This window comes from Sorex araneus, chromosome 4, assembly GCF_027595985.1.
Source record: "Sorex araneus isolate mSorAra2 chromosome 4, mSorAra2.pri, whole genome shotgun sequence".
In the NCBI taxonomy this organism is placed as follows: domain Eukaryota; kingdom Metazoa; phylum Chordata; class Mammalia; order Eulipotyphla; family Soricidae; genus Sorex; species Sorex araneus.
In genome coordinates, this window is record NC_073305.1 from 108,575,212 (window position 1) to 108,592,071 (window position 16,860).

A 16,860-nucleotide genomic window follows, 5' to 3' on the forward strand; every position below is an offset into this window, starting at 1 on the left:
TTAACATTAAGCATCATTACTTTGGTTGTACAATTTCAATTTATAAATGTCAGAAATTTGTAATTTTATTTTCTGAAAAATTATATGCCACGATGAGTCTTTACTTTGTTTTTCTTGAGCAGCACATTTTTCATGTGGGCATGAACTCTGCCCTCCTGTAACGGCATACACATTAACACAGCTCAAGGACTTTCTCCCCAATCTTGTTTCCTCAATAGATATAACTGTTATTTATACAATTAAGAGTCTTTTAGAGCATGTTTTGAAACAAAGTTCCAGGTATATAAACTTGTTCTACTCTAGAATAGAAGAGTAAGTTCTATGGGTGGGAATATTAAAGCTTAAATGGTCCCTTACTTAGCCAAAAATTGATGATGACCCACTTCTTCAATAAAAGATACAAATACAAAAATACTATTTTGATTCTGGCATCAAACTTCTAGTTTTCCAGTGTTTGTAAATGGTCCAATCAGGCCCTGTCGTCCTGTTGTTCATTGATTTGCTCAAGCGGGCACCAGTAAAGTCTTATTGTGAGACTTATTGTTACTGTTTTTGGCATATCAGATATGACACGGATAGCTTGCCAGGCTCTGCCATGTGGGTGGGATACTCTTGGTAGCTTGCTGGGCTCTCCAAGAGGAACGGAAGAATTGAATCTGGGTTTGCCGATGCAAGGTAAACGCCCTACCCGCTGTGCTATCGCTCCAGTCCAATTAGGAGTATTTTGAAAATTAGCTTCTGAAAATCATATGTAAAATTTTTGAAACTAGTGGGAAGGGATTGATACAGAATGATATCTTTTCATATATGGGGAATAAACATACTCAGCACAAAGCAACGAATAGTCAGAAGCAATAGAAATGGTCCACAGAACTGAGTTTACTGCTATAGTGGGTCAGTTTAGATAGGAGGATCCTTTGAGACATTGGTGGAAAGAGGTGGTCACCCTGGTGATAGGTGTGGTGTTGGAACAATATATGCACAAAACCATCTTAAATAATACATAAATCATCATGTCAATTAAAGATTCCTTCCTTTTCTAAAGAAGTGTCAGGGAAAAAAATAGCATATTGCATCAAAAGCTAACTTAACTATTAATAACCAACCTGGCAGCTTTGAGGTTTGATGTTTTATAAAGTACCAGCTCAGATATCTTTTATTTTCCTTGGGAGGGTGACCTGATCAGGCCACATCTGGTGATACTCAAGGGTTATTCCTACACTGGAATTATTCCCGGCAATGTGTGTGGGATCACATAGAATATTGGGAATTGAACCCAGATTAGTGTGTGTAAGGCAAGTGCCCTACTCTGTACTGTGCTTCTGCCCATAGGGTCTCTTTTTTCTTAATTATAAACCAGTTGGGAACAAAACACCCTGGATTGATGGAAAGAAAAAATATTTTTTGCTGATCCAGTTCTCTGAACATCTGGAAGCACTTGAGATACTGATAAGTATTTCTGCAGTAAAAGTATATCAGAAATAAGAGATAAGAGAAAGATACAAGGAAACAAAAGATTGTATTCTGACTCACCCTGTCACTGGGACCTTTCGCTCCAGATGATTGTCAACTTGGTCTTTAAGTTATTTTTTGCATTATACTTAGTGTTATTATGGGTAAGTATAGATATTACCACTTTAATTAAGAAGAAAGTTGCTTATTTATTTGTGACACTTAGTACAATATTATTATGATAATATAGAACATAATCACCTTACCTGGAACATCCACTCATCTTCCAAATCTCTCATTAAGTAGGATAATAATGAAGATAGGTATAATCTTACTAGATAATAATTTCATAATTTTTGAGACTGAATACAATTTATTTTTATTTTATTTTTTTAAAATTTATTTATTTTTAATTAGTGAATCACCATGAGGGTACAGTTACAGATTTGTACACTTTTGTGCTCATGTTTCTTTCATACAAAGTTCGAGAACCCATCCCTTCACCAGTGCCCATTCTCCACCACCAGTAAAACCAGCATCCCTCCCACCCTCCCCAATCCCATCTCCCCCCACCCCACCCTGCCACTGTGGCAGGGCATTCCCTTCTGTTCTCTCTCTCTAATTAGCTGTTGTGGTTTGCAATAAAGGTGTTGAGTGGCCACTGTGTTCAGTCTCTAGCCCACATTCAGCCCACAACACCCTTCCCCCGCATGGCCTCCGACCTCATTATAGTTGGTGATCCCTTCTCTGAGTTGCCCTCTCCCCAGAATGTGAGGCCAGCCTCCAAACCATGGAGTCAACCTCCTGGTACTTATTTCTACAATTTTTGGGTGTTAGTCTCCCACTCTGTTATTCTATATTCCACAGATGAGTGCAATCTTTCTATGTCTGTCTCTCTCTTTCCAACTCATTTTACTCAGCATGAAACTTTCCATGCCAATCCACTTATATGCAAAATTCATGATCTCCTTTTCTCTAACAGCTGCATAGTATTCCATTGTATAGATGTACCAAACAGTCATCTATTTCTTCAACCAGTCATCCATTCTAGGTCAAGACTGAATACAATTTTTATAGTTAGATTATATCACTGACCAGCAAAATAGAAAAAAAAATAAAGGATACTTACAATGTCAGTTTATTTTTCATAAAAGGTCACAAGATGAAAGGAACTCAGACATAATTATTGTGTAAAATATATCAATATTACTGATTTAGTGTCCACAACTATTATTTCATGAATCTCTTTATACTAAGACAGAAAGAAGAAAGAATTTGGGAGAGAGAACATAGTCAAAATTGGTGACTACACTGAGGAACTGTGGACCTTAGAGGAACATGTAGTTATTAAAGCCTAGTGGATTTTTTGGTTTGTTTTAGGGTCACACTCAGCAGTACTCAGGGCTTACTCCTGGATCTGTGCTCAGAAATTACTTTTTGCAGTGCTCAAGAGACCATATGGAATACCAGGGATCAAACCCAGATCTGCCACATGCAAGGTAAGTGTTCTCTTTTCTATACTATCACTTTCATCCAAGCCTAGTGGATTTTTATTTACTCTTTTAAATTGATGGGAACTTGATAAACATAGTTAAATAAGGGAAAGGAAACAACTAATTTTGCCTATTTTTAAGTCTTCTGTTAAACTTTTTATAGATTGAAAGACTATATTATTTTCAAATTGCAGGTAAAAAGAAAATCATACAACTTCCACTTCTAACAAATAAAATAGGTTATATCACACCTTGATAACTCCTATTGTTTTTGATTTATTAGACCCAATAAATATTTGTCACCAACTAAGGAGTTGATCAATTTGGCATTACTTTTGTTTGTCCCTGCTTCCAATTACTTGCTATCATTTTGTAACCTTGGAATCCAAAGCCAGCCAAGAAATCTGACTTTTAACCCAGTCATTTTAGTTCCTGGGCTGAATCCAGCCCTACACATGGACAAAAACAAATCGCATTTGAATTCTCAACTAGGGAGAAATGTTATCAAGAAGTAATCCAGAAAAAATCTAAATACACAAATCATGTAGTGAATTATGTCTGATTAATTTGTCAGGATTTTAGCTCTCTTTATGATAAATGAGGTGGAACTTCACTGTAGCACTTGTAAATATAAAATAATATCTTATAAATAATGTATATATTAATCATACTCACCTTATAGAAATCAAAATTATATCTTGGTTATATCTTAATTGTTTTGAAGACAGCTGCAGCTAACATATCTATCCCTCTGGGTAGATGTGAATTATATCTTCTCAACTTTTTGGAACAGTTTAGACCCTGGCTACCACATTGCTATACTTCAGCAAACAAATCATTCACATCATACTATTATTATGATTCACCACAAAAAAGAAATTAAGAATTAGGAAATGTTCAGTGTCATATGGGATGGAAAAAAAACATTGAATACAGGCATAACTCTCCCAGATTTTACTGAGAAAGTAACTATTTAGATTGGAGAATTGGATTTAAATCATCAATTAATTTTCCCCCAAGGAGATTATATAATTTACAATGTTATTAATATTTATGATTTCAACACTAGGATGCCAATATTTATCCACCACTGTATCTGGGTACTTTCTCATACTTACCCTTCTTGTCCTCCACCCATATTTAGGAAACTACTTTTGTTGGCAGAGTCTAAGTATTTGCATTCATTGGAATTTTTCTACTCCATTACTCTGTTTCTTTACAATTTTTGGATAAAAGCTTATATGTTCCTTGTAAACATCAATTTTGTGATGTATCTAAGAAGAATAAACAAAGATTTTCAGTTTGTTCAGATAGTATTTCTTTTTGTGAGAATAGACACGAACATATTATATCAGATAAGAAATCTGTCATTTTTCTTATCTCAGCATTTTTAGCATAATATTACAGAATTGCTATCTGAATATTCATATATTTTATTTTTATTAGAGCACTTAAATATACAAAGTTGTTCATAATAGTGGTTCAAGCTAAGAGTGAGAGACATTATATATACTTATTACAGCCCCATGATTTATAAAGTTGGTTATACTGGAGTTTACAATTTACAGTAAGGGCAATTGACATTGGTGGTTGGACTGATATTGACTTTTATTTTTAATGAACACTGAATTTCTCTTTTGTGCATCTTATTGTTCTAGGTACTGGTGATTCAAATTTGGCTTGACATCCTACAAAAACTTATTACTCAGTGATCAGCATATGCAATGCTGCCAAAAACACAAGTGAGGGACAAAATGTATTTATCTTGGCAACAAAGAATAGTTTTAATTAATAGTAAATGCCATAAAACACAGTTTAGGGAATCACAATTTAGTGGAAAGAGAGATATAGTAGATTATCAATGTTGAAACTCTATAGCAACAGTACTCTAAACAGTACAAAAGTTATTACAAAGGAAAAAGAGTACCTCTTGTAGAAGCAGATTGGTGCATGGGAGGCAAATGGAGGTGGTGGGGGTATTGGTATAGGGAAGTGACACTGCTGAAGGATCAATGTTGAAACATTGTATGGCTGAACCAAATCATGGCTAACTTTGTAATTTCACAGTGAAGACTTTAAAAAATTTAAAACAAATATTTAAAAAAGAGTGTTGAATTGAGACTAAGATTGAGTTGAGATTGTATGGTAGCACTGTAGGACTGTTGTCCCATTGTTCATCGATTTGTTTGAGCGGGCACCAGTAACGTCTCCACTGTCAGACTTGCTACTGATTTTAGCATATAGAATACACTACGGGTAGCTTGCCAGGCTCTGCCATGCAGGTGGGATACTCTTGTTAGCTTGCCAGGCTCTCTGAGAGGGATGGAGGAATCAAACCCAGGTCGACTGAATGCAAGGCAAACACCCTACCTGTTGTGCTGTCTCTCTAGTCCCCTATCAGTATAAGTATAAATATATGAAACTTTCCAATTTGAAGGAATTACTTGGCAGAATTAGTTAAGATCACACACACACACACACATATATATATATATGTATATACATATATATGCATATATATGCAGTACTCTAACACTTTGTCCCATTGTTCATCGATTTGCTCAAGTGGGCACCAGTAACATCTCCATCGAATAAACCACGGATAGCTTGCCAGGCTCTGCTGTGCGGGCAGAATACTCTCAGTAGCTTGTCTGGCTCTCCGAGAGGGATGGAGAAATCGAACCCAGGTCAGTCGCATGCAAAGCAAAAGCCCTACCCACTGTGCTATTGCTCCAGCCACATAATCTAAATTAAAATGAGACATGAATCACACGAATAACAAAATCCCGTTGATCATCGAATTCCTCAAGCAGTCTAAGTAACCTCTCCATTCGTCCTATTACTGAGATTTTAGAAATCTCTCTCTACTTGTCCTTCCAACGATGCCACATTAGAGACTCTTTCAGGGTCAGGGGAATGAGACCCAGCTTGTTACTGGCTTGGGCATATGAATACACCATGGGAAGCTTGCGAGGCTCTCCCATGTGGGCAGGAAACTCTCAGTAGCTTGCTACTTTCTCCCACAGGGAGAAGTAGGTTATAATATATCACATGGCCCCAAAGTGGCCATGCGCTTCTGGGAGCTTGCTTTTAAGTCTCTGGATGTTGGTCGTTGATGGGATTACACACACCTGGATTCCTCTGCCAGTACCTTCATGTGTGAGGCTTGTCCAAATGTGGAGAGGGGTCTTGAGCATGGCTGTGGCTAGGTTCCAGAGGTCTTCAGCCGCCGAGAGCTTTGTTTTGAGCGGGGAGGGAAGCTGGAGCCCAACCCCTCAGAGGGTCCCCAGGAAAGACAGGCAGGCATGCGGGCAAGAGTCTCTTTGAAAAATGAGACAAAATGGTTATAAAACATGTAACAAAATTTCGGAAAAAGAAGAAAATAACTGAAGCACTAGGACTTTTACACAGTTTCTAATATAGTATTTTATCAGAATACAGCAAGAGATCAATTGCAACACAAACCAATGTATGATTTTGGTTCACAACACAATAGAGATCTTATCAATAAATTCTATTTATTTTTTTTGTTATAAGAGTATTTGCGAAAAGATTCTGCCAAAGAGGCTTTGCTAAAAAAAAAAAAACACGAAGAAAAGCAGTACTTTCTAATATAAAGCAGTACTTTATATTAGAAGGGAGATTATTAAATGTTTGAAAGGGAGAAACATGATGATTAGTGAATGGGAGGCACAACTTTTAGAAACAGTTATTTTCAATAATGAGGTTAGTGAGAATAGAACATTATGGCTTTGGCAAATAACAATAAAACCTTATTGGGTTAATTAACATATTCTGTAATATGTATGTGCATGGGCTGGAACGATAGCACAGTGATTGGGCTTTCGCCTTTCGCGCAGACAACCCGAGTTCGATTCCTCCGCCCCTCTCGGAGAGTCTGGCAAGCTACTGAGAGTATCGAGCCCACACGGCAGAGCCTGGCAAGCTACCCGTGCGTATTGGATATGCCAAAAACAGTAACAATAAATCTCTCAATGAAGCCGTTACTGGTGCCCGCTTGAACAAATCGATGAGCAACGGGATGACAGTGACAGTGATGTATGTGCATATGCATATATACATATGTATATATTACATATAAACATTCTATATTACTATTACACATGTTATAGAATTACTTTCAAGTAAAATAGAAGCAGCTACTGGTATTCCTTCAGGAATAAACAAAAAAGGTGTTTTAGTTTAGTGTTTAGACTATGAAAAAGAAGCCAGTTTTAGTTGGGAGTACATAAAGTGAACAAAAGTAGAATAAATACATAATTCATAGTAGTGAAATAATAGATGTTCATCCTAGTAATAACTGAGTCCACAATTTCATTTGACTCAGAAATATTTATCAGTGTGATTTCAAAGACAAGTTTAAGAATGTGAGTATATGCAGGGTGCCACATCACTGGGTGTGGCACAAAAAACCAAAACTAAAAACAAAAATTTACAACAATTATAGAAAACTCCAAAATAAATAGACTTTTGCCAATTAACTCATGGCAATAATTTTTTCAGAAATAGTTTCATTTGTAATTATAACAAGTCTAAAGGGTATTCCCTATGCTATTAATTATAAACTTGTGGTCATTTGTTAGTAAAATGGTGATTACAGTAAAATAGAGGACAACAATGGATAAGATACAAATTTCCAAAAGATATGTGAAAAAATGCTCTAAACCACTAATCACTAGGGAGATGCAAACCGAAACAACAGTGAGATATCATCTCACACCATAAAGACTGGCACACAACAAAAAGAACAAGAGCAACTAGTGCTGGAGTGAACACTTCCTTCATTGTTGGTAGGAACGCCGACTGGTCCAGATTTTTCTTTTTCTTTTTTTAAAAATTTTTATTAGTGAATCACCATGAGGTACAATTATAGAGTTATAAACTTTTATGCTTGTGTTCCAGTCACAAAATGATGGAGTGCCCATCCCTCCACCAATGCCCATTCTCCACCACCAACAATCCCAGTATTCCTCCCACCACACCTCCCAATTCCCCCCACCTCTGTGGCAGCGCATTCTCTTTTGTTCTCTCCTTTTGGGTGCTGCGGTTTGCAATAGAGGTATTGAGTGACCATTGTGTTCAGTCTATAGTCTACTTTCAGCACACATCTCCCATCCGGAGCAGGTCCTCCAAACCTCCATGACTTGGTGTTCCCTTCTCTATCTGAGCTGCCTTTTCCCCCAGCATGTGAGGCCAGCTTCCAAGCTGTGGAGCAAACCTCCTGGTTCTTATCTCTACTATTCTTGGGTGTTAGTCTCTCATTCTGTTACTTTATATTCCACAGATGTCTGCAATCTTTCTATGTCTTCCCCTCTCTTTCATTTCACTTAATATGATACTTTCCATGTTGATCCACTTATATGCAAATTTCATGACTTCATCGTTTTAAACAGCTGTATAGTATTCCATTCTATAGATGTACCAGAGTTTCTTTAACCAGTCATCTGTCCTCAGGCAATCGGGTTTTTTCCAGATTCTGGCTATTGTACAGTGCTGCAATGAACATAGAAGTGCAGATGTCATTTCTACTATATTTTTCTGTATCTCTGGGATATATTCCTAGAAGTGGTATTACTGGGTCAAATGGGAGTTCAATTTCTAATTTTTTGAGAAGTGTCCATACTTTTTTCCAAAAGGGCTGAACCAGTCAGCATTCCCACCAGCAGTGAATGAGAGTCTCTTTTTCCCCACATCCACGCCAGTTGCTTTTGTTCATTTGGATGTGGGTAAGTCTCTGTGGTATGAGATGATAACTCATTGTTGTTTTGATCTGCATCTCCCTGATGATTAGTGATGAAGAGCATTTTTTCATGTGTGTTTTGGCCATTCAGATACCTTCTTTGAGAAAGTTTCTGTTCATTTCATCACCCCATTTACTGATGGGGTTGGATGTTTTCTTCTTGTAGAGTTCAACCAGTACCTTGTATATCCTTGATACCAATCCTTATCAGATGGGTACTGGGTGAACATCCGTTCCCATGATGTAGACTTTCTTTGTGTTCTGGTCACGGTTTCTTTTGAGGTGCAGAAGCTTCTTAGTTTAAGATCGTCCCGTTTTTTTTTTTTTAATCTCTGTTTCCACTTGCTTGATCAGTGGTGTGTCATCTTTGACTTAAATATCGTGGAGAGTTTTGTTGACCTTGTCTTCAATATACATTATGGATTCTGGTCTGGTGTTGAGGGATTTAACCTGACCTTTGTACATGGTGTAAGGTAGAGGTCTGAGCCCATTTTTTGCATGTAGCTGTCCAGTTTTGCCAGCACCATTTGCTAAAGAGGCTTTCCTTGCTCCACTTCACAGTTCTTGCTCCCTTATCAAAGATTAGATAATCATATATTTGAGGTTGTGTGTCAGGATATTCAACTCTGTTCAATTGGTCTGCAGCTTCTCCTTTGTTCCAGTACCATGCTGTTTTAATTATTACTGCTTTGTAGTAGAGTTTGATGTTGAAGAAGGTGATGCCTCCCATCTTCTTTTTCCCAAGAATTGCTTTAGCTATTCGTGGTGGTTAGGTCCAGATATTTTGGAAAACAATAATGACATTCCTTAAAAAGCTACATAATGCTAGCAATTGAGCTTCCACATGACTCAACAATACCACTTCTGGAATATTCCCTGGGAACCCAAAATCACTCAGTATAAATGCCATCTTCACTTCTATAATTATGGCAGCACTAGTAATAATAGTCTGAATTTCTGGAAATAATCTGATTGTCTGAGAACAGATGACTGAATAAAGAAACTATGAAATATCTACACAAAGTTAATCTATTGTTAGGAAAAATGAAGCTATGAAATTCACTTATAATTGGATGGGCATGGAGAATTTCATGCTGAGTGAAATGAGTCAGAAGGAGAGGGACAGACATAGAATGATTGCATTCATTTGTGGGGTATTAAAAAAACATAATATAAAACTAATGCCTAAGGACAGTAGAAACAAGTACGAGGAGGATTCGTTCATGGTTGGAAGTCTGCTTCAAATGCTGGGGGCAAAGGCATTTGGGATACAGAAGGAACCCCTATGACAGGATTAGTTGAAAATGATCACTCTGCATAAGAACTGTGTGCTGAAAGTAGGTAAAGGAACCAAGATGTGATAACCTCTCAGTATCTCTATTGCAAATCATAATGCCCAAAAGGAGAAAGTATGAGAGAAATGATTATATTATAATAATCATCTACATATAGTTTACATATATCAAAGTAACATACTGTACACCTTAAACTTATAAACTGTTATGTATCAACTTATAAAATTAAAGTAAATGACATATCCTATCGGGCTAATAAAGATGAATAAAAGTTCCTTAAAAATGTTAATATATCAATTACAGTTAAAAATTTCAATGAAGAGGCTGGAGAGATAGCACATATGACACTTAGCTTTCATATAGTTTAATCCCTGAGCCAGATATCCTGAGCAAATTGTCCCTGAGCCTTGTCAGGAGCGACCAATTAGCACAGAATCAGGAGTAAGCCCTGAGCACAACCAGGTATGGCCAAGCCTCCACCCCTCCTCCCAACCCCACCCCCAAAAAGCCCCAATAAAAACCAAAAATGAACCAAAAATACCAAGAAGTTTGGTGGTGATACACGTCCAAAAAAGTGTCCTGGAAAGACATTCCAGATAAATGAAATATAAATCTTACACCATGTACTATGTTTGGAATAGTATGAATTTTAGGGCTAGATGCCAAAGCCTTGAAAAATTAGCAGACACAGATAAAGGAGATGGCTCAGCAGTACAGCACTTGCCTTGCATATATGAGTCCCTGAGTTTGATTCTCAAACAAGAAATACATACACACACAAAACCACAAATTATTTGGAGACCATTGAAATAGAAGAGGATTAATGCATTTACCCAGCATGCTGCCAACCCCAATTTGATTCCCCACAATTTATTCCCTGAGCATCACCAGCTTGACCCCTGACTGTCAAGACAGGAGTAGCACCTGATTACCACTGAATATTGCCCAAACACTTCCTAATATATATCTTTAGAGCTAGGAGGGTAGTACAGGTGAGAGGCAAGTGCCTTGCATGAGGCTGACCCATTTTAATCCTCATATGAACGTTAAAAAGTATGGTTCAAATCCCCCTCCTCAAAAATCTATAGAACAAAATTTTGGAACATCTAATTTTGTAACATATAATTTAATGAAGTGTTTTTAGGAATGCTTCACATTTCCATGACAAGGGTTAAAAAGGTTCTCAACAAAACCACAGAAAGAGTAAGAAATAAAAAATGTGAAATAAACATATAAGACAGAGCGCCCCAAAATGTAAAGATAGTAATGATTGAATTATGAGTTTGGTTATTTGAAAAAAGTTAAACTTAAAGTTGGAGCTATAATTTTTTAATCTATGCAACATAGATGTTCTTCAATTCTTCCATTGTATTAAATTCTTTTTTTTTTTTTTTTTTTTTTATTGAATCACCAAGTGGAGGGTTACAAAGTTCTCAGGATTATGTCAGTTATACAATATTCAAATACCCCTTCCTTCACCAGTGCCCATCTTACATTCCCAACCCCCCAGTCTATCTGCCGCCCCCTCCCACCTCCCTAGTCCCCACCCTTATACGTGATAGGTTTCACTTCATTTGCGCTTATCTCGATTACATTCCGTGTTTCAACACACAAGTCACTACCGTTGCTGGGGTTTCCCCCCAAAAAGAAAAAGACAGTCCTATTGCCAATGAGGCATTTGATAATTCTCCATTACTAAGCATATAGAGATATTAAGTCCTGCTGTTTGTTACATAACTTTTCTTTTTCCCCCTTGCCCCGCGCCACCGAGTTCACGCCTGTTTAGTAATCGCCACGCTGTCTGACAAAGGGAAAAAAAAACCGAAGAGGATGGTTATTTCCCGTCATCAGCCGGCGTGGGGCTCTGGCTTAGTTGATAGTCTAGTAGAGTGTCTGGAAGCAGTTTCCGGAACCAAAGCTCTTGCGCTGATATCGGCTCCGGCTCGAGATACCACCAGCGTCCCGCTGGTCCATGTACCTAATTTTTCCCCTTATTTCCCATTCCCACGCCACCAGGTCTGTTTGCTTAATGGACATCACACTATGTTTGACACCACGCCACGTTTCTTCCCGAGAAAGAAGGATATTTCTTCTCAGCCAGCGTGGGGATATAGCTTAGTTCAGTCTAGAGAGATGGCTACCATTTTGATTGCCTTCAATATTTCAACAAAATACTTACTATTCTTGTTAGGATCACCCACAAAAGTCCGACCCATTAAGAAGGAACCATTACATACTGCTGATACTAAGATGACATTAAGTCATCTTAGTATCTGCCGCGGCCGCGCGGTTTTGGGTTTCTGTCTAAAGTCCAGGGAGAAAGTTGAAGGAGAGAGAGAGAGAGATTTCCGCACGGGGGACCTGGCGGAAACTCTCAAGTCACATACTGCAGGTTGCTGGTGGGCTGCCGGTGTCCCAAGCAGCTCCGTCCTCTTCGTCAGTCATTCTGGGGGTGCGGGCGCGGAGAAATGGGAAAGCCCACGTGGCTGCACTCTCTTTAAGTGTCCGATGTGGGCGGAGACCGGTACTTCCCCGCCCTCGATCCCCCGCCAGCCGCGCCGCGCACTTGGGTGCGTCTCTCCATTTTGTGCTCAGAAGTGGGATAGATGCTGTGCTGTGCCCAGAGGTTGAGGGGAAGAGAGATAGATTAAAGAAAAAAAAAAAAAAGAGAAACGCCAGGCCCCCGCTCGGGGGACCTGGCGGAAACTCTCAAGTCACATACTGCAGGTTGCTGGTGGGCTGCCGGTGTCCCAAGCAGCTCCGTCCTCTTCGTCAGTCATTCTGGGGGTGCGGGCGCGGAGAAATGGGGATTGTATTAAATTCTTACAAAAATAGAATAATAATTTCTAATAGATGCTGATCTCAGTAAATTCAAGTAACTGTCAATTCAACAATTTTATTTTGTGAAGAAAAGATGTATGTCTTTTACACTCTCAGATTTTATTTTATTATTTATTTATTTATTTATTTTTGCTTTTTGGGTCACACCTGGCGATGCACAGGGGTTACTCCTGGCTTTGCACTCAGGAATTACCCCTGGCCATGCTCAGGGGACCCTATGGAATGCTGGGATTTCAACCCGGGTTGGCCGTGTGCAAGGCAAACACCCTACCCGCTGTGCTATCTCTCCAGCCCACACTCTCAGATTTTAAACTTAAAGATTTAATCTATTGCTTCTCTTTTCATCTTCGGGATAAAGTTAAGTAGGCAGGGAAAAAAGAACTTGCCTACATTTTCTAATTTTAAAATGGAATGTATTTAATTTTATAGCTTTATTCACAAATCAGTGTTTTAGAAATCCAAGAATAAAGTTTTATCCTAAAGTAATAAAAAAAAAAGAGTTCAATTCTCATACCAGATGAGTTGATGAAGGGGACACATGAAGAATCAGTTTGTAAAAAAAAAAAATCTTGCTTGTATTATGTAATAAATCATGAGCAGATAAAGAGAGAAAGCAGTGAAATGAGAAATTAGACTGTGTTCAATATAATTCTGGTTATGCATAATGCAGCATTTTTAGAAAGTCACCAAAATTCTTTGAGCTCCTTTTTTCTTAATAGTAAAATTAGATTAGGCAATTTTCTGACCACAAAGATCCCTTTCAAGACTAGAAACAACAAACTTTGGCAAGAGAGTGAGCATATTAAGAACTCTGGTACCTTGTTGATGAGAAGACAAATTGTTGAAGCCTATATGAAAAGTGGTAAGAAGGTTCCTAAAAAAAAAAAAGCAAAAATTTCTTTAAAAAATGATAAAAGAGGGTGTAGATCAAATGCTGGATAATCTCACTTGTCAAAAGATGATATGATGTAGTATATCACTGTCACTGTTATCCCATTGCTCATCAATTTCTTTGAGCGGGTACCAGTAATGTCTCTCATTGTGAGACTTATTGTTACTGTTTTTGGCATATCCAGTACACCATGGGTAGCTTACCAGGTTCTGCCATGTGGGCGAGATACTCTCGATAGTTTGCCATGCTCTCTGAGAGGGGCAGAGGGATCCAACACAGGTTGGTCACGTGAAAAGCAAACGCCCTACTGCTGTGCTATCGCTCCAGCTCATGCAGTGTATATAATGACAAATTTAAGGATTTTACCATATCCAATTAAAGCAAATTCTTAAATTGATACCGGAATTGAAACGGCGGTGAGGGATGAGCCGGATTGGAGGTGGTATAAGAACAGCGGTAGAAGGGCTGGAGCAATAGCACAGTGGGTAGACCGTTTGCCTTGCATGCGACTGACCCGGTTTCAATTACCAGCATCCCATATGTTCCCCTGAGCACTGCCAGGAGTATTTCCTGAGTGAATGACCCAGAGCCAGGAGTAACCCCTGTGTATCAACGGGTGTGATCCAAAAAGGAAAAAAAAAGTCGTGGAGTGTTCTGACACTTTGAAAGTAATGGTGGTGCAATTAATATGCATGCTGACTCTTACCACTTTTTATTCATTATGATATTGAGAGTTCTAGATAAATAAATTAGGCAAGAAAAAGAGTAAATGTTATCCAAAAATTGAAAATGTGGTAAATGATCATAACTTGTAGATGTCATGATATACACAGAAAATTCTAAATATCCACTTAAAATAGAAACAGTGATAAATACATTTTTGTTCTTCTAGATCCTAAACAAATATGTTACCCGTAACATAGCTGCTAACACGTAGTAACTTAACTCAAATGTTGAGTACAGCATTTGATTTGTTGTAGGGCTTTTCAAGTCTGATTTTTTTTTACCCAAAAATCTTCCTGATAAAATTTATACTATGTGTAAGATCAGCCAACCAATGAGCTAAAATTTGACTATAACTAGCTACATGACTCTAAATTGGTAGCTATCTCCTCTATTTGAGACTAAGTTACCTCTTTATCTGGTAAAATTGTGATACTTATTCTGATTCTTGGCATATGTTATATACTAGTCATACAATATTTTTCTTTATCACTAGGCCATCTATGAGTATGACTGGAGTAGAATTCTATACCTGCTTTCAACCAGGATGAAACAAATTTTCACCAAATTTTCAAACTGAATTCAATTTATGTTCAAGTCAAGAAGATTAACCAGTCAAAGAAGATATCACCCAGTCCAATTTCTGCGACTGTTTTAGAGTTAGGGCTTCGTCTAAGATCAAGCTAGTAACTCTTTTCTTGCCTCTACTTACAGTTACCTAAAAGAAGTATTAAACTTTTTCCCTTAAGCATGGGTATCAGTTAAATTGTGCTTGAAGAGAAAGTTGTTCATTCTACTTATTTTCCACACTGAAACTTAGTTTGGCTGCCAATGACAATTGGCCAGAGGGCAATTGGGGACATTGGTGGTGGGAAATGTATACTGGTGAGGGACAGGTGTTGGAACATTTTATGACTAAAACCCAATCATGAACAACTTTGCTATGCTAATAAAAAAGAAAACATTAACATTGTAATAAGACTAATGCATGTCAAATGGCTTTTAAAATATTGCTAGCAGGAATTACCAGTAAAATATCAGTTAGCAAATAAGGAAAATTGAGATGCTTAAACTGGGACATTGGTGGAGAGAATTATACAATGGTGAAGGGATTCCATGTTGAAATATTGTACACCTGAAATTTAATAATCAATAACTTTGTAATGAATAGTGACCCAATAAATTTTTAAAAAATTGATTAACTAGCAAAAGCAATTCAATATGATACACATCATTGGTACATATTGAAAACACAGCTGGCTGGATAGATGGTAAAGCAGATAAGCTACTAACTTTGTTGCAGCCAATCCAGGTTAGATTCTAATAACCATGTAAGATGACCCAAGTCACACACAATAACGCAGAATTAGGAATTAGCCCTGAGAACTGCAGGGTGTGACCCAAACACCAAAATAAACATGCAGTTTGCATATATCCATAACACGCAGAAACTGAAAAGCAATGCTGTAAATACAGGCTTAAATGTTGAACACTCTGTAAGATTAGGTTTGTCTTGGGTCAATAGAAATACTTGCAGTAGATATAAAAATGGTTCTTAACTATAAAATTGCTAAGACACTAGAGTATAATTGCTACTTTAAATAATACTTTGCTAAAATATTTTATTTATATGAAGAAATAAAATGTAGTATCTGAATAAAATAATATCACAATACATAGAGGACTGTGTATATGTGCTTTTATGTGTTTGTATACTCATTATTGTATATTTTCATGAAATAAAATAAGTGAGATTAAAATATATTTTTTCCTTGGGGTATACAGATAGATTCACAGGGAGGAAGAGAAGAGGGAAGAAAAATACAGAATTATAATCTAAGAATTTCACACTAGTCAGATTGAACACATATTTTTCTGAAAATTTTTCCAACAATTACCTTGTGTCAAGTACCTAACTGATGTTGATGGACCTACTGCAAAAACAGCACTGTGAATTAATTTCACTTCAGAGGAAAATTCAAGTTCTCTCACTGAACAACAGCATTTAGGAAACAGTGATACATTATTATTCCTTTAGCTAGTAGATTAACTTTTTTAAACTGGCTAAAACCTCTTTCCCTATTTCATTTAAATTACCTCTTTGATTTTTAAAATTCTTTTTTTTTTTGACATACTGGTACCAATCCTGACTCTGAGCTTGAGAATTGGTTCTAAGAGAGTGCAGAGGACCTTGGTATATGGGGAATCAGACCTGGGTTTCCTGTATGCAAAGTTTGAGGTCAGTCTACTGCACTAGACATTTTTTTTATAAATATATATTTGGTAAAATACTATTGAATTTACTTATGTAATATTCAATTAACTTTCCAATTTTCATTTCATGAACGCACTAAACATGCTTCTAAAACATGGCTTTAAGCCTTTAAATAAATATAAAGGGAT